Genomic DNA, 22,041 nt, shown 5'->3' on the forward strand with positions numbered 1-22,041 from the left:
TGATTCATTTTGTGCTCTTGACTTGAAGCTAATAGGGTTCATCTGATCTGGTGAGTCAGAGGAAGTTCCACTGTATCTGTCTTGTGGACTGAGTGAAGCAGAGCCTCTGTGGAAGACAGACATGGGATCATATAAGTAAAGAGTGTGTACAATGTGCCTGACTCAAGCTTGTAACTAATTCAGTGTAAAACATGCCTTTTTTGCCATGAGTGTATGGGGAATTATGGCTAAAATTATTTCAGTTCCCCTCTGCCTCTGACAAATTTGAAAGCAGTGTTATGCTGGTGCTGAGGGGTTTGTTTTGAATACTACACTGCATGCTTCTTTTTAGTCAAAGTCTTATTTATTCTGCTTTTTAACTTCTCTGCTCTCCTCTTCTTAGAACATATGAATCTTTTTAATGTAGTACCCAATGTTTTCTGGTTATATTACTAGTATCTTGTAGGGCACATAACCTTGAAGTGGAGACTTTTCGTGACAGGATCTCCTTTTAAATTAACCCAAGAATGGCAGCATTGGATTCAGACTTCCCATGTTATCTGTGTGGCAATGAAGAAGTCATTTGTGCCAGAGGCCCAGCTCACAGCTGGAACCTTAGAGACAAAAGGAAGTGATGCTGTGGAGGAGCTCATAGTCAGATGCCAAAACACAAAGAGACACAATTAATAATTTTTGCAGTGGTCTGGCTGTTCACTGTGCCCCATTTGTACGTTGGGGCAGCACTGTTGGGGTAAGCAGGCACAGCAGTTAGAGACAGTGGGTGCTCTGGCTCTGGGGTGGTGGAAGGGTCCAATTAAACCCAGAAGACAGAGGGAAGGAATCCCTGACCCAGTTTGTTGGAGACTGCCCAGGGATCAAAGCAAAAGCAGAAAAGGGTGCAATATTCCTGCTGATACCATCACCTTGACGTCATGAGAAGCTGAGTAGTGCAGGATCAGCCATTCCTGGTTACATAACTCATTTGTGGCCTCAGATTCATTTGATCCCTTTTATGCATTCTATTGGCAGCAGAACATTCCAGCCATTGCCTCAGGAAGGATGAAAGAGGGCAGTCAGAGCAGATCACATATCCAGTGAACCTGAAAGGGAAAGGTAACTAACCATCCTTTTCCAGTGGTTACCTCTTCTCTGTCAGCAGAGTAGGATTTTTATAACAAATCCTACCCCAAGCTGCTGAGATAGGCCAACAAGTGGGTAGCTCCTTCTTCCACCAAAGGAATAATTATCCCTTTCATAATCTCCTAGATGTGACATTATTCCTTCAAAATCAAACCTTTGCTGGAAATTACTGATTTTAGAAGTGACCTAAGATTGCCAATTTCAAGCTTGGTGTTATATATTTGACAGCACTTTGGGTATAAGAAGTTCTGCCGCCTCCTCCTGCCTGGCCTGTTTTTTGTGTATGTATCTTTCACCAGGCAATGGAGACAGAAAAAAGTTAAAATGGAAAGCATTTTTAGAAAATCACAAGTGTTGGTGGCTAGTGAGTACTTCAGGGCACATGCAGGTCCTGAGAACGTTTTCAAACACATTTTTGAATTATCCCTTTTTGGTGGCTGATAAAATTAATTTGCATCTTTGAAAAGTCCCTTCACTGGGACTCCTTGGGTGCTGTGAAGCTTTCTGTGTTCTGAAGGTCAGGGTGTTAGCTTAGGTTCCCAAATGGCAGTCTAACATTAGATATCTGTTTATTGAAAATCCCCAAACTCATCATCACGAGTTCCACGTGTGATGCATGTCTCACAGGCCTGCAAGCCATCAAGCCAGGCAGCCTGTTCTGCAGAGCACTGGTGATAGTGCCTGCACGCTGTGCAACGGTGCAGGAGTGCTCTTTGATCTGCTGGGCAGAGATAAGGCCCTGCTAAGAGGATGTATTTACCTTAGAAGCTCTCTTTGATGGGCCCCCTCATTTATGAGAGTAGAGCTCTGTGTCTGCTCAGTTTCTCTGAACAAACACCATATCAGCTTTTCAGCACAAGGCTTTGGGGTGCTGTTACCCCTGCAATGTGCAGGAGGCTCTGTGCTGACCGTGACATGGCAGCACTCAGTCCAAGGGACAACTGCAGTGGATTTTACCTGCCATGAAGTACAACTGGGGCTTAGGAGGCTCTTTTACCTTTGTCCTTAGATCATGGTTATAAGTCTGATGAGTGCTTTGTCATTTAGGATATGCAAAAATAGAGAACAAATTTTGCACTGCCCTATCCTCTAATATCAAGAATATTCTCAGTGACCTCAACAAGCCAGCCACCCTATGTCATTACAGTGCAGATAATTTCTCCATGTCATTCAGTGTTATCCCATCAACATTGCAGTCCTGTGCTTGGCACCATTCTGTTTACTGCCACGTTGTTAGTCCTGAAGGAAAGCCTAAAGTCCCTATTCTTCTTTTAACTTGAGGTTAACTTATGGTAGGGATTCGGTGATGTGCTGGTCATGACTCTGTGCAGTCACAAGAGGATGTACATGCCCCATTCTCAGGGCTGGGAATGGTCTTCATAAAGCCCAAGGCTCCACTTAGGATTTGTATATTTGCATGGGTTTCAGCAACATGGTGACTCCCATCTATTTCCCAGCTACAGTTAATGAAACCATGACCTGCACTGATACAGCACCCAGAGCTCCACAGAACAAGCTGGGGTCGAAATGTCAGAGCAGAACAGTTTGTCACTAAACCTTACACAAAAAACACGGTGGTATTTCCCTTCTTTTTTCCCAGATTCCTACTACTTTCTGCTAAACCTCACACTTTGTTACTACCTGAATTTTCCAAGAAATTCATGGGGCAGACACAGCTCTGTCATTAAAAGGCTTCTGGAAGTAGTGAGAAAATGAGACTGCACTTATACCTGTCCACTTCAGAGACTCTCCTTGGATGGTAACAGTCCTTGTGTTGAGCCAAGAGATTCATGCCAAGGTTGATAAATGCTCCCTGGGATACTGACATTACAACTGTGTGTCAAACACTGCCCTATCACACAGGCATATATCTTTTGCTGTTTGGCAAAAAGCAGGGAGCTATTTCTGAGGTTGCAAAACTATTTTCTTAACTCTGCTGGGCCCTGGAGGAGTAAACATGTGTCCTACAGACTGTATGTGCACTGCTAGGAATGCAGCCATCACCAGAGCTGTCTGACACTCCTCTCCTTGTGCCCAACAACGATGCAATTATGCTGTGAAATAATGACAATTTCAGACATTACACAGTGGTATTTTGCTGCTCCTGGGGATTTTACTCATCCCTTTCTACTCCCTCTCCCCATTTTTAGGATATTTGAATGAAAGTTACTATTTGACTGTCAAGGATTAACCTTTTAAAGGGCTCTTGTAGGATCTGATGATTTCACAGACATGATATGAAGCATGTGGGGCTTTCACCTCCTGCCAGTGAACCAGTCCAGGTTAAGCCCTCTGGTCTAGCAGCTCATCACAGGCAGGACTGAGCATGGTCCACTGCCAGTGCAGGCAACATGCATGGTGAGAGCTCTGAAACTCTGACAGTGAGAGGAGTCCTTGCTCTGAGATGTTGACATCTTGTGTTAGAGTGAGTAATGTGCTGGGATGTGTGCCAGCCTCCGAGACCTTCATGGGATGGCAGCAGCATAAGCAATTTCAGTGTCAGTTAATTACACTTGAAGACACTGTGGTGGTTGTGGTATCTAAACACAAAATAAATGGAGATGCAGAGCAATGCCTCAGGACATGGTGACTTTAGTGTGACAGAATCAATGAAGGGCTTTGAAGTCTTGTCTTGTTTTCTTTGCAGATATTTCTCTTTGATCTCATGCTGGGTTTTTTTTTTTTTTTTGACAGGTGTTGGTTTTGTTTAATGTTAAAACCAATGGATCCATTGTCACATATAACAAGAGCTGCTGGATGTAGTTCCTAGCCTCTGACATTAGAGGAAAGTTATGGCTGCCCTGCATCGTTTAGTTCTCCAAACCTCCTCTGCAACACCTTAATATTGGTGTCCTGCAGGAATGGCCCACTTTATCATGACTGTACCTATCCTTATCTCCCTAAAACACAGTGGCTGCCCCACAGATTCCAGTGCCTACTCAGTGTAGAGAAAGGAAAGGGAGGACACTGGGTTCAGGGGTGCTGCCTGTCTCATTTTATGGCCCATTAGGTGATGCTTTGAACTCCGGATGTTTTCTCTTCTCTGTGAAAGACTGTAACATTTTAAGGTGCTTTGGGATCCACAGAATAAAAGCTTTGTAGCTGCATTAATACAAATAATTCTTTTCCATGCTTCCCGTGGCACTCTCCCAGAAGCTGTCACTGGCTTTGTGCAGGATCTCCAGCAGAATTTCTCCAGAGCCCTTTTTCTGCCAACAGCGTGGGCAGCTGAAAATAGTAAAAGAATATTTTTTCAAAAATTATTCGGGGGCATAAAGGATATTTTTTATGCCAGTATAAGTATGGTATGGTTGCAATAAAGCCATTGCTGCATTGAAGCACTTAAAATAACTTCCCCTGCAAGCTGCTCACACTGGGGGATGTGCTATGGATGGTCTTGGCTGTTAAGACATCCCAACAGAACTTTTTTGTGTGTTTCTGTCTCAGATAGAGAAGTCTGGAGGACTTTGCCCTGCTGCCCTTGGCCTGTCCTGCCTGCACAGGAGGGCTTCAGTGGTGAAGGCTTTACAGCCATCCTCATCCTCTCTTTGCCAGTGCCAGCATCTCATCAGTCCGTCCGTACAGACTTACATGCAGCAGGGGCTGCAGCTGTATTTTCTCACCAGAGCAAACACAAAATAATGAGTCAGTTTGCAGGGCCTTCCAATCAAAACTCTGTGTACCTTAATTCCTCTGTATTTTTCCTTTCAGTGCATTTTACCAAATAAACATGAATCAGCAAAGCTAAGAGATGTAAGAAAATAGTGCCAGTTTATTTTCCTTAAGCATATTCTACTTCATGTCATTGCTAGAGGTGATGTTCTAGTCTGTTTTATTGGTTTTTCCTGGAAATAGAGTGTTTCTTTCTTACAGAATACATTTGAAATTAGCAGTAAGGACAATCTACAAGGTTTTTGTCGAACAGCTGCTCTGATGTGTTTGTTACAGAGCTCACCTTGCACTTTAGAACAAAGAGGTCAGGAATGCAAGCATGTGACTCCTGTTCCCTTCTAAATGCTGTCAAATTCCATTCATTGCCCTTCATGGTGGTGTTACTGAAACACCTTCACACAAAATATCAATATCAAAACCAGTGAATTTCCTGGAGTCTCTGCATAGTGTCTCTTGTGAGAATCATTATTTTGTGTAGGCTCTTTCATCAGTTTTTATGAGGCTCGAAAAAGTATCAGTACTTTGCAATAGAAAGGCTTTTATGGATAAGATTATTTTGCAGTATTTTTTAAAACTTGCCTGGAACTTAATCCCCTATCTGGAGAGCATTTCGTTTCCAGCTCTTTCTTGGCTTCTTTCTGGGCTGTTGTCTTCTGGCAGTGTAACTCTTTGGTGGTTTGGGGATTGAAGTGTGGTATCTGATATAGCAGCATTTCATGCATCCCGTTGATCCTGAGGAAGGAGGCTGTGAATGGCTGTGTGTGAGCTGGGCAATGACAGCCTGTGCTGGCTGGAGCACACGCTCTGCATTCACAGCCAGCTTCATGCAGTGACTTGTGGTGACACAGCCAGGAAGAGAGGAACACACAGAGTCTGGGCTAAGAACAAGAAACAGACTTTTTTAGAGGTGGAGTGAAAACTCCAGCACTATTTAGCAGCCATGTCCCTTTTCCAAACACTTGTGCAGGAGAACCTTCCCATATCTGAGGGAACCTGAAGGGAATCTGAGGGAATATCTGAATCTGTGTGTTATTTTCTTCTCTGGTTTCATTCTGCCCACTTCAGTCACATCATAATCCTGTGCAAAGCATCTCCACAGTTTCCCATCCACTGGCCCTGACCCATTCAGGGGATCTGCAACCACTGCCTGGGAATTTAGGAGCAAAGCTGCTGCTCAGGAGGAGCAGGGGGTCTTTTGCTGCTGCACCTCAGAGCCCTGGCGAGCTTCATAGTGAGTTATTGCCCTCCCAGTCATTCATATTATTTTAAGAGGACTTGGGCCCAGACTCAACCACCAGTTTAATCCCCAAACCTCCTGCTGAAATTAATGAGCTGCAACATTCATGTTGACTTTAGTGAGATTTCTCTCTTGTGATTCATTCATTGCTCTTTTCTGTATCTGAACCTTTTCCATTCTATTTAAAGTGTACAGGGACTGAGCACAGCTCTGCCATCCCCGCTTGTTGCACTGTGCTCTTTGCACACCTTTCAGGTTTTTAAATTTCGTGATATTTGAGGAAGAGTATTAATAGCTAGGATTCTGCTCAGGGACTAGCTTTGAAGGTTCTAGGATGGCATTCAGACTGCATGGTCTGTGAGGCTGCCAGACACTGACTTCATAGAATCATAGAATCTTGGAATGGTTTGTTGGAAGGGACTTAAAAGACATTCTAGTTCCATTGCCTTGCTGTGGATAGGGACACCTTCCACTAGACCAGGTTGCTCAGAGTCCCGTCCAACCTGGCCTTGAACAGTTCCAGGGATAGAGTGTCCATTTTTAACATGGCGGCTTCCCTGGATAAGCCTCTGTCAACTGCTACCCCCACTGCAACATGAAACACTAATCACTGGGAGGACTAATTTATAGGTGGCCTGGACAGAGCCCTTGCTTGTTTGTACTGACTCTTCCAGCATTTACACCCAGATGTGAAGACACAAATAATTATCACTGAAAGTTTGCTGTGGACAGCTACAGATTTTCAATTAACAAGTCTTGTTAATTTTGGGGAAGCAGCTGCCACCATTGTCTCGTGTGTTTTTGCCCCTCTACCTTGTACTGCTGCTGTCAAGACATGAGGATTGATTTGTGCTTCTGTGCACTGAAGTGCAGACAGGATTCAAAGCTAAGATTCTCATTATACTTACATTTTCCCAGCTTGGATTCATCTGACTCCCTTTGGTGCTGCCTGTCTTTCAGGCTGTGCACGTCCAGGGAATGATAATGCCAACAAACTCCAGACTTTCCGTGTGGGACAGCTGAGCCAGGGGCTGCTGGCTGCTGTGTCCGGCAATGTGTAGTCCCTCAGGGTATCACACAAGACATGAGATGGCCTTGTTTGACATCAGTGTTTCTCCTACAGCATCCACCCAAGCACATGTTTACTTCAATAGTGCAAAGTCTTTTTTGGCCTTGCACCCTGGTGTGTTATTTTCCTTGCCCCAACACAAAGCCTCAGCACACTCTGGAGTAAATTGTAATAGGAAAGATGTCTAATGCTCTCTTTTCTGACGGCTGTGAGGAGCAGCTTTTTCCATTTGTTGCTTTCTTGAGCCATCAGCTTACAATGAGGATGTAGTGGATATTTTCTGTCTGTAATTTACCTTTTTCCTTAACTCTAGCTCAGTGTCTTCCTTAACTCTGCAGGAGACACTCAGCAGAGGACCCTGCCCAGCCCCATGAAGGGCAACACCATTCCAAGTGTTGCAGTCTGATTTCAGTGTCATTATCCCCTTCTCTGAAGAATTTTTCTGTGCCCATGTTTCTGCTGGAAAAACTAGCTGGTGTTTATCACTCTTCTAATCATGGCAAATTTTCAGTATCTCTCATTGTTTGCTTCCTTGCAGTTCCTTGGTGTTTAACCTTTTAATTGCATCTTTTACTTTGTTTGCTTGTTCAAGGATCGATGGCTGCTAAAGTCATTTTCCACATTAGTTTATCATGGCATTCATGGCATTAGACTCTTGCACCTTAGAACAGGCACCTTGTGTTAGAAGTGTCTTTGTTGTCCCTCAGCTTTTTTTTTTTTTTCTCAGTGCCAAAGCCAAGATCTTTCCCTGTTTGGCCCGGGAGCAGAAAATTGCAAAACCTTTCAGTGAGAAAGGGTAGGAGATAACAGAGATATCAACACAGTGAGCTGCAGACAATGCCACGCCTGCCCTAGCCATGCCCGAGGCCTCCAGACACACACCAGTTCCAACTAATCCTGCATTATACAGAGCTGAGCTCAGGCTAAAGTCACCTCTTGGCTCAGGCTGTCGCTACCTTCAGTGTTTTCCCTGATTTGGGTAGGATGCCCAGCCCAGTGACCTCCAAATTATTCCGTGATTCATTGCCACTGTTCCCTGGCTCCATGACTCCCAGGCAGAAGGTGGCCTGTGTACATGCTCACGTCACTGTCTGAGCATGGGCAGGCTCTCAAAAGTAGATTCCAAAAACTGCCCAGGCAATTCCTGTCCAATCCAGAGATGTGTCAGGGAAATGACTGTGAATTCCTTGAAAGCTTGTGTTCAAAGCCTAAGGGCCCAACACCTCCATCTTCTGTTTCTGTGAAACTATTTATAAAATGGGGTTTATACTATTTCTCATATTCCCCTGCTTGTATCACAATTCTGAGCTGTAAGTAGTATCTTTAGTCTTGTGTAAGAACCCTCATGCTTGGAGGGTAACATTGATGTAGTTCATGAAAATTAACAGGTCACTGCTGTTGTGTGCAGGCAAGGTTCAGGTTGGTAACACCCATGGAAGGTAACAACTGTGTTTAATAAACAAGAATTTATAAACTAAAGGCCCTGAGTCAATGTGTTTGCTGTCACCCTGATCATTTAATGAAGGTTTTTCTTCTTAAAATAACAAATTGCACGTTTTCCATCACCCCAGGGCATCCCCTTCATCCATGCCCGGAGAAGGGGGCTGAGGAATGTGAGCAGAGACCAAAGCTGTCTCAGCCTTGTTTCCTTAAGGGCTGTTTTTCATGTCTCTATTCCAAAATTATCTCCTTACACAGCATAGACCCATTTAGCTTTGCAATATACTCTTAGTACCTTGCCCTCTCTTGGTCTGTGAACTTATTTATATCTGAAGCATTTTTATTTGTTGTCTTTTTAATGTCATATTTTAAAGCTTCTCATGGTGCTTGGCCTGCAAATGGATACTTGAAATCAAGATGAGGTGAATCTCTCTATAAGAACAGTTGCTGTGGAAAGGGTACATTTATATTAGATTATATTCAAACTGTGCTGAAGGAATAGAATTGAACCAAGAGGGAAATACGATTTTTATTGCCTGCTTCTCCTGTAAATGACACATCATTTCATCTGGCTCGTTTTTTTATTGGCATTTTCCCTGTTGCCTCAGCTGCAGAATTACTGTGATTTGGAGACTGGCGATTTTACTGAGACCGGTGTCTTTCAAGTAAAGTGTCTTTCACCTCTTGCAGAAAGTGTGCTGCTGCTTCATTTGAAATCAGACTGTCAGACAACATGATTTGGGTTTGTTAAGAACTGTAAATCGGTTTTCAAACCAGAACACTGACACAGGTCTAATTTGACAGGTCTCTGGCATGACAGAATTTAAGAAGTCGGGTTCAGTGCATAATACATGTTTGGCATAAGCAAGATAAGACTTCCACAAAAAAAAAAAACAAGTCAAAGCCCTGGTGTATCTCACATTTAAGATTGTCATTGATGTTGTGGAGGACATCTTGATATCACTAACAGATGACAAGGAGTCAGCAGCTAAACAAAACTGTGTATGTCCAACTACAAATTCCTTGGCTAGAGCTGAAGTCATTCAGAAGCTGCTGTATATCCCACTGAGGCAGAACACTTATGATCGGTAGAAAATGTTTTTTAAAAGTGAGATAACACTTTCTCAGAAATTCACTTTGTCTGCTTGATTTTGAAATATTTCATTTTCAAATGAACACTTATCTTCTTTAGGGGTAGATGAATTCATTATATTTTTATATTTTAGCCAGTAAAACCTGCTTAATACATGTTAATACTAATTACATATGTATGTATAGACATGCATGATGTATTCTTATGTTCATTAGATATCAATTTACCATATATATCAGTAATTATTCTCTTGAAAAAAATATTTAAAAGTTAAATGTTGAATGTCCAGAACTTCAAATGTGGGTTTCCAAAGAGAACAGGGACTTGTATTGACCAAGAAGGGAAACAGGATCTACAATGCCTTAAAGGAATGGGGTTTGATCTGATAGATATTTAAAGAGATATATATGTATCTAGAGAGAGAGAGAATTTATATAAGATATGATGTTAAAAAAGTTGATTATGATTTCTCAAGTGGTGTCATATTAGTCAAAAATACAGCCCTTTGCTTTCAAACACCATTAGATTTTTAAAAATGTGTAAAATGCATTCAAAATTTTTAATGCTTAATGTAGATATTGTAGTATTATTTTATATGAAAAGTAGAAATTATTTACACTTGCAGGAGGTGCTACATCAGGGCAGGGTGCAGGCAGGACATGCCCTGCTCCCCAGTTGTGGTGGCAGTGGGACAGGGCAGGCAGGGATGGCAGAATCCCTGTTCCAAGGCAGCCCTGGTCAGTGGCATGCACAGCACGTTTTCGGCTGTGTCGTTGCTGTTCTCTCATTTTCCAAGGTGCTGTGAGGAGCTTGGTGTCCTTGCCATATCCTCTAAGCCAAAAAGATATCAAGTGTCGTAGTGTCTGCTCTCCGGGGATGCTGGCTAATAAAGTGCTCTCCAGCTGGCTGCCAGAGCCTGCCTCTTAAAATAACCAAAACACAGGAGGTTACTGAATCCATTAACCCCAGGATGTGTTATTACCCCTAAGCAGCAAAGATTTTTATGAGCTAAATCACGGCTTTGACAACAATATATTTTAGGAAATAATGCCATGGTCCCTAAAAGCCGTGAAGCTGTCTTAGAAGTCATAGGTTTGGGGGTTTTTTCAGCAGGTGTGAGATTTATTTTTTAACATTACCATTTTTATTATTATTATTATTATGTCTAATTCTTAACAATTTTTAAGTTTTCAAGAAGTACTATTTTTTTCCCCCAGTGAAATGTGGCTTCAGACCTCGGGCTCTGGGGAAATCAGTAAATATTGCAATATGAAAATATGCCAGGTCTTTTAAATCCTGACTGTTAGTTTTTAAGACAGTATAAATTAATTGTAAGTTTCTGACACAGACACAGCATCGAAGAGAACTGCAAGATTACAGTCCCCAGAGTATAATCAGAAGATGCTTTCTCTGGATGCTTCATCCTCTTTCACTGCTGAAAGTAATGTCATGAAGATGAAACTTTAATATTCTGGCAGAGCCAGAGACAAGGCAGTGCTGGTACCTCTCATCTAGCAGATGTTTGTCACTCTGACTGACCAACCATTCCAGTTCTCCCTGACTGCCACAGCTTTAAAAGGGAAACTGGCACTGGTGCTGTTTGAATTACAGGCTCAGACACCTTCAGCTCCACAGCAGCAGCACTGGATGTGCGTCACAGCTCAGGTGTGCATCAGCCAGGTGTGGAGGCTGCAGAGAGGTGTTTCCTTTTCTCCTCCTGGGAAATACCTACAGCTGGTAGATAATTTCCAGAATATTTTTGCAGCACCTCGTTTTGCCAAAATCTAAAGCTGATGTTTTTGGAGTCTTTCCCTTGGTGCCCATGACTTCAGGCATGCTTTTGGAACTAAGCCTGATACACCTTCTTGGCTGCCAAGGGCCAAAAAACTACTTACCATCCTTAAGTTAGTTGATTTACCACACCAACCCTGCAGCTGTTATCTTGTGTTCGAGGTCATGGTCTCTAAACTCTAAATCTGGAAAATAAAATGGGATACTGCTATAGAAACACAGCATGGCTCACAGCAAACAAGTGTCACCTGCATTTCTGGGTTTAAGGGTGGCCAGGAATCCAGCTGCTCACAGGAAAGTTTCAGCTGTACTGTTATAACCAACCCACATGCAATTTGTTTCCTAATGCACCTTTACCTCACCCATGGGGAAGGATGCCCATCCAGTAGGATGGGTGTGTGTTTTCTCTGGAGCTGTGTAATGAAGTCTGGTTTAACTCTTCCTCTTGCAGGAATGCAGACTCACTCTTGCAGCTGTGGGTCAGATGGAATACCACAGCCCAGAGATGGTTAGACAGGCACTGAATGCTCCAGTTAACCTGTTCTGTGTTTGAAAGAGGAAATAATGGTGCTGGGAAGTCAGTAACATTAACCATCTTCATCTTTTTTTGAAGGATGAACTTGCTATGAGTATGTCTGTCTGTCTCCTGCATGGCTCTGAAAGTTTAGCTGGCTTGAAATTTAACTCAGAGGCATTGTAATTAAACCTTGGCATTTGAAGTAATTAACAAGCAGTCTACATTTTAGCATAATCTCAAAGGAACAGCAGGATGCTGACAAAAATGAAATATGTTAATTTAAAAGTGTCAAAGTTCCTGTAAGCACGTGGTTCATACTGTTGGCAACAAGCTCTTCAGAAATAGCACTGTAGCCCCAGTAATCTAAAACCCAGCCCTTCTCTAAGGAGGGATCAAAGAGGGGAGTCCAGCTGAGGAAACTGAGGGCCAGAGTTAACATTCCCCATCAGGGAATACATCTTATATCACCATCTCTGCTCCTTCACCTCAAAATCTTGGGAAGTTCCGGGAAGCCCAGGCTGTGAGCATCTCCAGGAGCTGCCTAGGAAGGAAGCAGATTCCAAACAACTGCTTAGCACTTCATCTGGAAACTGGATCTTTTTTACATCTATAAATAGCTAGAATATGTTTCTTTCCATCAGTGCCCCTGGGAGTCTGTTCATCACCACATGCAGATTCAGAAAAGTAAAAAATGATGATGTGTTTTAGCTCAAAAGCCTCCAGGAGAGAGACAGAGTCACCTGTCACCAGCGCCAGCCAGGGAGTGGGTACACAAGTCAGGATTGCTGCCGTTTTACTGCTTGAAGAGTGTTGAAAAGGCAGCAGTGTAAATACCGAGCCCTTCCACTGAAGAGGTCAGGACTGGCGGCGTCTGTGAGGATGACTCAGCCCCTACCAAGTCACAAGCATTTTGTGGAGCACCCTTGTGTCAATCTCTTAATGATAAGAGCTTTTGCCAAGTTTAAAAAAAAGTAGTTCATGAAGTCAAGCTCCTGATAAATCAGAAGCCAACTAAAGGTCCTCAGATATGTTCATGGCATCCAGTAAGTACTGAACACTCACGGAAAGCAGACGCAGGTTGCGTGTTTTCAGTGTCCTCAGTGTTAAGGAAACTTCCCAGTCTGACCATTCACGAGGCTCGCTGGAAGTCACGCTCCCAGCGCCAGACTTTCACTGCTGGGACAGAAGCCCCTTCAGAGAGGGTGGATCCAGTGAGCTGAAGGGTGCCCCGCTGGACTCCCTACACAGGCAGCCAGACCAGGTTTCCTTCCCAGTTTAACCCTACATTTCCCATTGCAGGGTCTCATATATCTAAGTTCCATAAAGCCATCTATTCCTCCAAGGAGGATTGGCAACAAAGGAACACCTGAGCTTTTATAACTTCACAGTCTCCTGACACACAAGTCTCGCTCTTCCTCCTGAGTCCCCCTCTCTGTGTGCATCCACCTCGCTGGCATCTCCCTATTACTGCAGGCCTAGGCCCTAGGGTATATCACCGTGTCCCGTAGCCATAGGGAGGAGGAGGAGAGAAGATCCAGCAGGCAGGAATTGTGCAGCAATATTGATTTATTTAATTATTTTACAAACTATTCTATAGACTTTTTCTTCGTAGTCTAATTGGACAAGGGTCAGCCACCCCTTGGGGGTGATTGGCTAAAATCCTAAAACATCCATTGTCAAAATATTTTCTACTGTACCATAAACAAGACTTTTCAAGGCTGCAGGTGTTTGGTTGTTTACATAACTCTGCTACCTCTTCTGTGAGAGACAAAAGTCTCTCATGGACTTAGAAAATAGCAAGAAAATCCTTGCTAGCAGCATTTTTGTATCTACATCCCCCCTCTTCATCTCCAAAAGCTTGGCGAGCCCCAGCCCCTGCTGTGTCCTTCAATGTCCATTCACCTGTCCTCGCACCCTTTGTTATCCCAGAAGGTGGCAATTCACGGCCTCTTGTGTCAGACTTCTACCCCAAGCTCAATCTGCATCTCAATGTGCAGTTTGCAAGCTGAGCTACCTGAACCAGATGTATTCCTCAACACTCAGTATGGACAGAGAGCCTAATTTAAGAAGTTCATTTCATTTTTCAGGTTCTCCTCCTCCTATATCATTAGATTTCTGATGCGTGCAGAGTAAAAAATGCAAAGCAGGGGTTAAAACAGATCCTGTATCAAAGCACACAGGGCTGGACAGTGCATAAAGGTTTAGACTTTGTTTCAGCAGCTCTGGGCAGCCCCCTCCCGAGCTCCATCACTCAGTGCTGAGGTCCTGGAAACCAACCACGTTTCCAGCAGAAGCCTTAGCTGTTGTGTGAGATGCTTCCCTTCCTCAGGTGTGTGTGTGCACGTGGAGCAGCTCCTCCAGCAGCTCCTTGGCATTTTGGGGCTGACTCATACAAACCACATTATCCTGCTCTGTGTGATTAATCCTGATATTAGTGACTAATAGTGTTTATCAAGTTTTTTCCTATTTTTCTGTGCTCCACAAACAAACACATCTACAATCCCTTCCCAAACCATGGTTATGGCAAGTGGCAGCCCTGGCTGGCTGCGTTCCTTCTCCCTGTGTATTCCTGAAAAGCAGATCACAGTAACAGTGGTCCTGGTCACAGCCACAACCTCTCACACATGGAAATCCCAGTTTTATGTGCAGCAGCTCAGACTGTGTGCTTTGCTTTAGCTGTCTGCAGACCCAAAACTTGCCTTGTGCTGCAACCACATCTAGACCAAAGGAATAAGGTTTGGGGGTGGGAGAGAGCTAGCAAATGGTTTTAAATACTGATGTGAGTTCTAGTGAGAGGAATCACGTGCAAAATAACACTCGAACTTCACAGACATGAGATTAGCACTCCAGCATGCTTGTACTGGCAGTGCTGAGTGGCCAGGTCCCCAGTGAATTAGTAGCTTGATTGTTTGCAGTTCCTGATCTTCCACCTATGCTGGCAATCTGCTAACTTGGGTTCAGAGTAAATTTTGGATTAAGCTGGAAGTTTCAGTGGTTAAAGGAGAGACCTTTAGCTGGCCTTTGAAGAAAATTTTTCGTTTTCCAGGACCTAGGACACAGTGGCTGGGAAACGGAGTCAGTTAAAGGAAAGTATGCCTGGAGAAAAGTGGCACTGTGGCAATTTGGCAAATATGCCAGGCTCTGCCTCCCACTGCAAGAGACCCAGTACCCAACAGGCAGAGATGTCCAGTAAAATATCTGTCCCCTGCATTTTGGCCCTGACCAGCTTTCTGTCACAGACCATTAAGTCTGACCCTGCTCTGCAGTGCAAACCATTTCATTAATCATTGGGTGCTCCATCAGTCACTCAGGTCTTCAGGCATCCTACAGCTCTGCAGGGGTTAGAACAGCCCAGATCCACAGGGATTAGGGATAGGTCACACAAGAAAATGTAGGGAACTTTCATATCCTCACACTGATGAGTTGGGATAGCTGGATGTAGGCAGGAATAAAGGCAGAAACTGGATGAGCCATTGGTCTGCATGACATCTCCTCCTTCTGTGACAGAAGAATTTGTAGCACAGGTTACACTGTCACTTATACCAAGAACATTGCTTTGTGACTTCCAGCTATTGCTCTGGGGAAGGCAGTGGTGCCCCAGTTCAGGGCAGGGACTGGAGGAATGAGGAGACTTCTCTTTGTATACTCCTGATTCTCGCTGCTTAGACTAAAGTGATGGGACCATCAGAAAAACAGATAAACAAAGCTGGAAAATTTTTGCTTGGGACAGGTGTCCTGGCTGGCCAGCTCTGTTTTGCTCCACTTTGTGGGAACGGTGCCATAGACCAGTGGCCTGGCAGAAGCTGCGAATCTCAAGGCTTTCTTTCCCTTTTTGGATTGATTTTAACTTAAGTTTCCCTCCGAAATGAAGTCAATGAATTCCCACTAATATTGGATCCTTTATGTTTCCTCAACTACACCTCACTTGCTGTTGTACAGAGCCAATATAAGACATGATCATACAGATTTCCTCACTGTAACAGTGTCAAACTGTGATGATTTCTGGGTGCAAAACCTGTGGCCACCTCTAATCCTACCCACCTAGCCTCTTCCAGCCTTTAAAAATAATTCCATACTCTTTCCATTCCCACAAGACCTGTAAGTCTGGCAGCTCTTGTCTCTGTGGGAAGGGAACGACCCTTTCTGTTCTAGCCTGGTAAGATTTTAGCATTAATGGGGTTTTTAATTGTTTTATTATGAAGTACACAGACACAGAGCCCTTTGGCAAGGGCACCCTGTAGAAATAAATTGAGTCATCATCCTTATAATAGAAAAGCTAATTCAGTATGGATCTGTCCTCCCGTTAAGGGCATGCACATCCCTTAGAGAATGGTTTCACCGACTGACCAGACTTCTGCTTGTAACTGCTGTTTGTTTTTCCTGACACATCCTACTGTCCTGCCTATGGAAATGGCTTATTGATGGCTGCTACAGTAATGTGTGGGATCAGCCTGCTCCTGGCCCCCCCTCTAACTGTGCTGGTCTACTTCCAGGACTACTGCATCATCCACTGCTAGAAGGACTCTGCTTGGAGATTATTTGTCCTGCCCAGAACCTAATTGCCCTCTACTTTCTGCCTTCTTTTCTACACAAAATGTAGCAATACAACCCCAGGTTTGAAATACTCTTTTCCTTAATACGTGAGAGTCTACAGAGGCTGTAACACTTCCATCTGGGTACAGAGAGAAAAATGAAGAATTTCAGGTTGTTGTCTGTCCATAGTGAAGATGTGTTTGTCCTGGATCAGCTCTTTGCACCATTGTTATGACACTGGACAAAGGCTTTCTCTTCTGCCTTGGCTTCCTTAATATCTTCTCTCTTTTGATTTGATGTCCTCTTCTTATTGGGAAGGAGGGATTTCATGTGCAATGGGACTAAAAGGAATTTTAAGGGTCCATTGATTCCAGTGTCCCTCAAAAGGTATTGAGTCACTTCACAAAATGTCTCTTGGTGCCCTCTCCATCACCAGGATGCTCCATGCAAACTCCAGGCAAACAACTCCACCGGGCTGCCACAGGCCACGGGTGAGAACACCATGGATCACACCAGGGCACAGTGCCCAGCCATGGCTGCTGCAGGCAGCACCCTCGAGAGCCTCCATTTGTGTTTTGATAAAAAAGCAAGGCTCCCATCCAGAGTTGTATTCCAGGAGCTGGCTAAGTAAGCTGTACAGCAGATCTCCTGTGCAACAGCTCTGCCTGCCTGGAGTCATTCCCTGCCAGCCACACAGAACCAGGCCACCTTCTCTGAGGATGGCAAACACCAATGCCTCTGGGTGGTAGCTAGGTTTGCTCATGCGTGCTTGACATCTGCTGAAAGGAACTCAACCAAGACAAACATGCTGCTGGTACCTGACCCATCCAGGCTGTGCATGCCTTTGCCATGGGAGCCTCTGTTCCAGCTGCCGCCTCCAGCACAGAACCAACACCATCCATCACAGCACTGGAAGTCTTCCAGGATTACTCACAGGTGGTTCAAATTTTGTCTTGGAGTCAAAACTTGCCTTGAGATTTGTCTCCAAGGCAAGATTTGAACCATCTGTGAGTAATACTATGAGACTTGAAGGCACCAGTGGCCAAAAGTTGTTTTCTTGCAGAATTCCTCAGCAAAGACAAGGTGCATCATTCCTGCCAGGCACCTGGCCAGGAGGGTTGTCACCAGGAGTCAGGACCTCCATGCTAAAGCCAGCAGCAAGGGGATCAGCATGGTCCGGAAACACAAGAGGAGAAGCACAAAACGCCAAGGAAATGACATAAGAACTTGTCTTTGCACAACAGGGAACTGGGCTTGGGGAAGGAAGCAGCCCTCAAACATCTCACTGCGCTTTGGTAACACAAGCTTTACTCAAAGCCTCCATGCTGGTGACATTGCAAGTACCACACGGCATTTGTTTGGTGGTAAATTGAATGGACGTGTCCTGAAGGCTGTGAGGGTTGTGCTGTACAGACTGGTTTGGCTGGGTTGGTGCTTTACTGTGGTTGATAGATTTTTATCAGATGCTTTTACTTGTTAAATTTTCCTTAGTTGTGGGAACAATCCAGCAAATAGTAAAAATGATGGAGCACCAGGAGACATGCAGCCAAGGAGATCATTTGTTTGGCTGGATCCCTTCCTGCACAAGGGAGGCTTTGTGCAAGCTCACAGAAGAGCCGTGTTCGTCTTGCTGTGGGCAGAACTGGCAGCAGGCTTCAGGCTTTGTCTCCACACAGAGTCAGGCCGGCTTGGTTCTCCACGGGGCCGAAAACTCATTATTTCCGAGGTTACGGCCAGGCTGCTGGGAGGCTACAGTTCCTTGTGAGAAGTGCCTGTCTCCCAGCAGCGTTGGCAAGGAGGCAGCCGGGCCTTTGGACAAAGGAAGAGGTTTGTGCTGGTCTCAGAAAGGAATCCCATGCTGCTTGTCAGGGCTGCCATGGGGGTCATGCTTCTTTGGCAGTGCTGACCTCCTCGGAGACCTGCAAAGCTGGGGGAACCCATAGCCTGTAGGTCAAGGACATGGGCTGGTCGTGGTTCCACCAGCACGTGGTCTCCAAGGTGAACTGCTCTGGTAGAGGTACATATGCAGAACTGGGAACTGATGAAATTGCAGTACAAATGTAGAGGATTGGCTGGAGTGACAGGGGGCGTGACAGCAAAGGGACTGCCCTCCCGGGGGTCTCCTGGGGCGCACGTCACTCCTGCTCCTGCAGCACCAGCTCCCAGGAGCTGCTCAGGGGCTCCTCCTCACCAGCTGTGCTAGACAGGACTCAGTCCAACAGCAGGGTGGTGAAGCCTCCACAGGGGTGCAGGCAAACACTGGCCTGCTGCTCCCATCTGAGGTGCATCTGCAGCACAGTGGGGGTTTCTCTGCCTGTGATGCTGCAATCTTCCTCTTACAGACTCTGCTTTGTCACAATCTGGATGTAAAACTGGGGGAACAGTAGCACTAGTCGTGAAGGCAGCTGTCCCTGCAGGCATGCCTAGGAGCTTTGTGAGGGTGTGGAGGATCATTTTTAAGTATCCCTGCTGCCAGATCCAGACCATGGCACAACAATGTGCTCTGACTTCCCCATGCTGGATGCTCACGACCAATGGCAGTGGGTGGCAGGTCTATTTAAATGTGCATGCCTTCTCCAAATATTGATGATGTGGCCAGTGATGCTTTGCCACAGCTTTTTTCAGATGAGGGATACAAGTCAATCTAATTATATCAACATGAGAAAAATCAATGCCCTGGCAAAGCCAGTCCTATTTCTGGCTAGAACATGTCAAAGCTCATCTTCAAAATGCATCTTGAGTCATGACCACATCCAATTCATGGGAGGAACCACGCTTCCCGGCCTTGTTGGGGCAGGAATGAACATCCTTCATTGCAGGATCTTCATCACATACAGAACTTGATAACAGAAATTGACTGTTTTGGGATGAAGAGAAGGGAACAGCATGCATATGGCATAGTCTGGAGGCTTTGCCTGCAAGGTGGGATGGGGATCCCACAAAAAAGCTCAACATGGGGACATGAATTAAAAGCTGTCTTCAAAGCAGTGCTTGTGTGTGTTGGCTGATTAAGACTGCAAAGAAAATTATAACACCAGGTCTCCACACCGGCCCATGGCTGTGATGCTTCAACCTGAGACAGGCAGTGTTTCAGTAGGATGGGGAGAGGCAGCTGAGTGACCCAGAAGAGCCATGATGGGATGGTGAATAAAGATGGCACTACTGGAGAGCCAAGAGGTTTTGCAGATGCAGGAATATGGGGTGCAGATTTTTAAGAGTTTATAGCTCTGTCCAGCCACACAAAGTTTTTTCAAAGGTCAGCAGGATACCCAGTACATCTCTGCCAGAAGAGTTGTCCCTTCCTAAACACCAGACTCCAGAGATCTTGTCTTCAGACAAGGCGATGTTTTAATGGCTGAAAAAATATTTTCCCTGACTTTGCTCTGGGAAACAGCTGGGCTTTTATGGCCAGATTTGAAAATAATAACAACAACAATAATAGTAGTAGTAAAAACAGCTCTCTAGCATTTCAGTGAAAGTAGGTAAAGCTTGGCAAACTTCCCATAATTGCAAACAGGGCTTTTTGCTTTGTGAAGTGCTGGGCAGCATTAGAAGGCACAGGCAGCCGTGGTGCCCAGAGCTGGGCAGCCCAGGCACCAACTGGAGGAGCTGGCAGCACACTGACCAGCTTTCCTGCCAGGAATCAGCCTGGCAAGCCAGTTCAATAGCCTGCCTGTGTCCCACTGGAAAGCATCAAGGAAGATGTCACTAGTGATGAAATTGCTGACAACCCAGTGTACTCTACCACGAAAATTATCCATCAGAAAAAAAAAAATTGCCAACTCTATGCTTGAGCATCTCTGCCCAAATAGTAGCCCCCTGTGGAAGGCAAATTCCCTTTCAACACAGGATTTTGCTGTGGTCCCGTGCAGAACCTACTGGGAGAGATGAACATCTCAGCTGTGTAGCAGGGCAGCTCTGGCCATCTCACTCCTCACAACAGCCACCTGCACACCCCCAGCATCGCGGCGCCGCTTTAAGCGGTGACTCAGGCGTCAGCCTTTGCATATCTGCCATAAACTCCAGTTTATGCAGGGCCTGACTGCTTTGCTTATGCATTTCTACATCTCCTCCAGGTCCTAGGAGATGATGTTCATCTTCACACTGCAGTCCTGGTAGGAAGGGCCAGTAAGTTGGACTCTGGACGGGGCAGCCTTCCTGAAGGACTCCTGATTTTCCTCTTGCTTTGTTAAGGCAGGTTTACCAGGAGTGGGTGTCACGTCTGCCTTTTCTCTCCAGGGCTAAGTGCCCTGGAAGAGCAAGCATCATGAACACAGCCTCCTTGTTTTCCAAAGATCCTGTGAAAGTCTTGCCTGGACTGCATTCAGACAGGACTCAAAGAATGAAATGATAAAGTCTTCTTGGGTTTTCTCATTGTTCAGTCTCAGGCTCACTGGGTTTTGCAGCATCTGGTTGAATCCACATGTTTATCTTTCCAGGGATACTTTGGAGTCAAGGCTGATGTCCACCTGAGCCTAAGCTGATGTTTTGAGGCCAGCCATGAGCAGCCCCAGAGTACAACTAAGCAACCCATGTCCCAAGCTCTGCTCTGTCACCTCAGGCTGGTGGCTGGTGCTGAGTTCTGGCTGCACCCAGCCCACAAGGGCTTGAGGAAAAGCTGGGGTTGGCAGCTCCCCTGGGATTCGGGGAGGTGATGTGGATTGAAAACTGGCCTAGAATGTGGTGATTAGCAGCACAAACTCTAGCTGGAGGCCAGTCACTAGCAGGGTATCCCAGAGGTCAAAACCACATCCATTTCTGTTGGGAAGCAGCTTTTGTGAAAAGGATCTGGGGGTCTTGGTGTGCACCAAACTGAACATAAGCCACAGAGAAGACTAATGGTGTCCTGAGTTGCTTTAGTCAAGACATTGCCAGGAGGAGGAGAGAGGAGATACTTCCCCTGTGCTTAGCCATGGTGGGTCACCTCTAGAGCCTTGTGTCCAGTGCTGGGCTTCTCAGTGCCAGGGAAATAGGGACATAATGGGGAGAGGCCAGTGAAGGGACACAAAGGTGAATGAGGCACTGGAGAGAGGGTGCAAAGCAGAGGGAGTCAGGCTCTTCCCAGTAGTGCCCAGTGTCAGCACCAGAGGCCACGGGCACACACTGGAACACAGGAGGGCCCCTCTGAACTTCAGGGAACACTTTTTCATTGTGAGTATGACCGAGCACTGGCACAGCTGGCCAGGGAGGTTGTGGAGGCTCCATTCTCAGAGGTGTCCAGCAGCTATCTGAACATGGTCCTGGACAGCTGGCCCTGGGTAACCCTGCTGGAGCAGGGCTTGGACTAGGTGACCTCCGGAGGTGCCTCACCTCAGCCAGCCATGGCTCTGAGTCCCTCCAGAGGAACATGGAGCCTTTTGTTCACCCCAGCTCGCACCTTGGGGCTGGCAAGAGGTGGTGGGATGACAGGAATAACGAAGGAGTGTGACTGGAGGTGACAATGGGGTGACAGTGTAATAAGGGTGTGACCAGGCTAAGGTGGGGCCGTCAGGGTGACAGAGGTGACGGTGTCTGCAGCAGCGTGAGGGGGTGGCGAGGGTGTCAGGGTGTGGCGGGAGTGTGACAGGCTA

General features: G+C 45.5%; 1 long non-coding RNA gene across 1 annotated transcript; it reads right to left on the reverse strand.

Annotated features, from left to right (window-relative positions):
- Positions 1–10,478: 10,478 nt before the first annotated feature.
- On the reverse strand, positions 10,479–17,378 carry LOC138117191 (uncharacterized). Its single transcript, XR_011154565.1, has 3 exons — positions 17,290–17,378; positions 11,526–11,606; positions 10,479–10,552 (listed from the first exon to the last, which is right to left on the reverse strand). It is a non-coding gene; the product is annotated as an uncharacterized lncRNA (long non-coding RNA).
- Between the last annotated feature and the right edge of the window lie 4,663 nt (positions 17,379–22,041).

The sequence above is a fragment of the Aphelocoma coerulescens genome, chromosome 11 (genome assembly GCF_041296385.1).
Source record: "Aphelocoma coerulescens isolate FSJ_1873_10779 chromosome 11, UR_Acoe_1.0, whole genome shotgun sequence".
Taxonomy (NCBI): domain Eukaryota; kingdom Metazoa; phylum Chordata; class Aves; order Passeriformes; family Corvidae; genus Aphelocoma; species Aphelocoma coerulescens.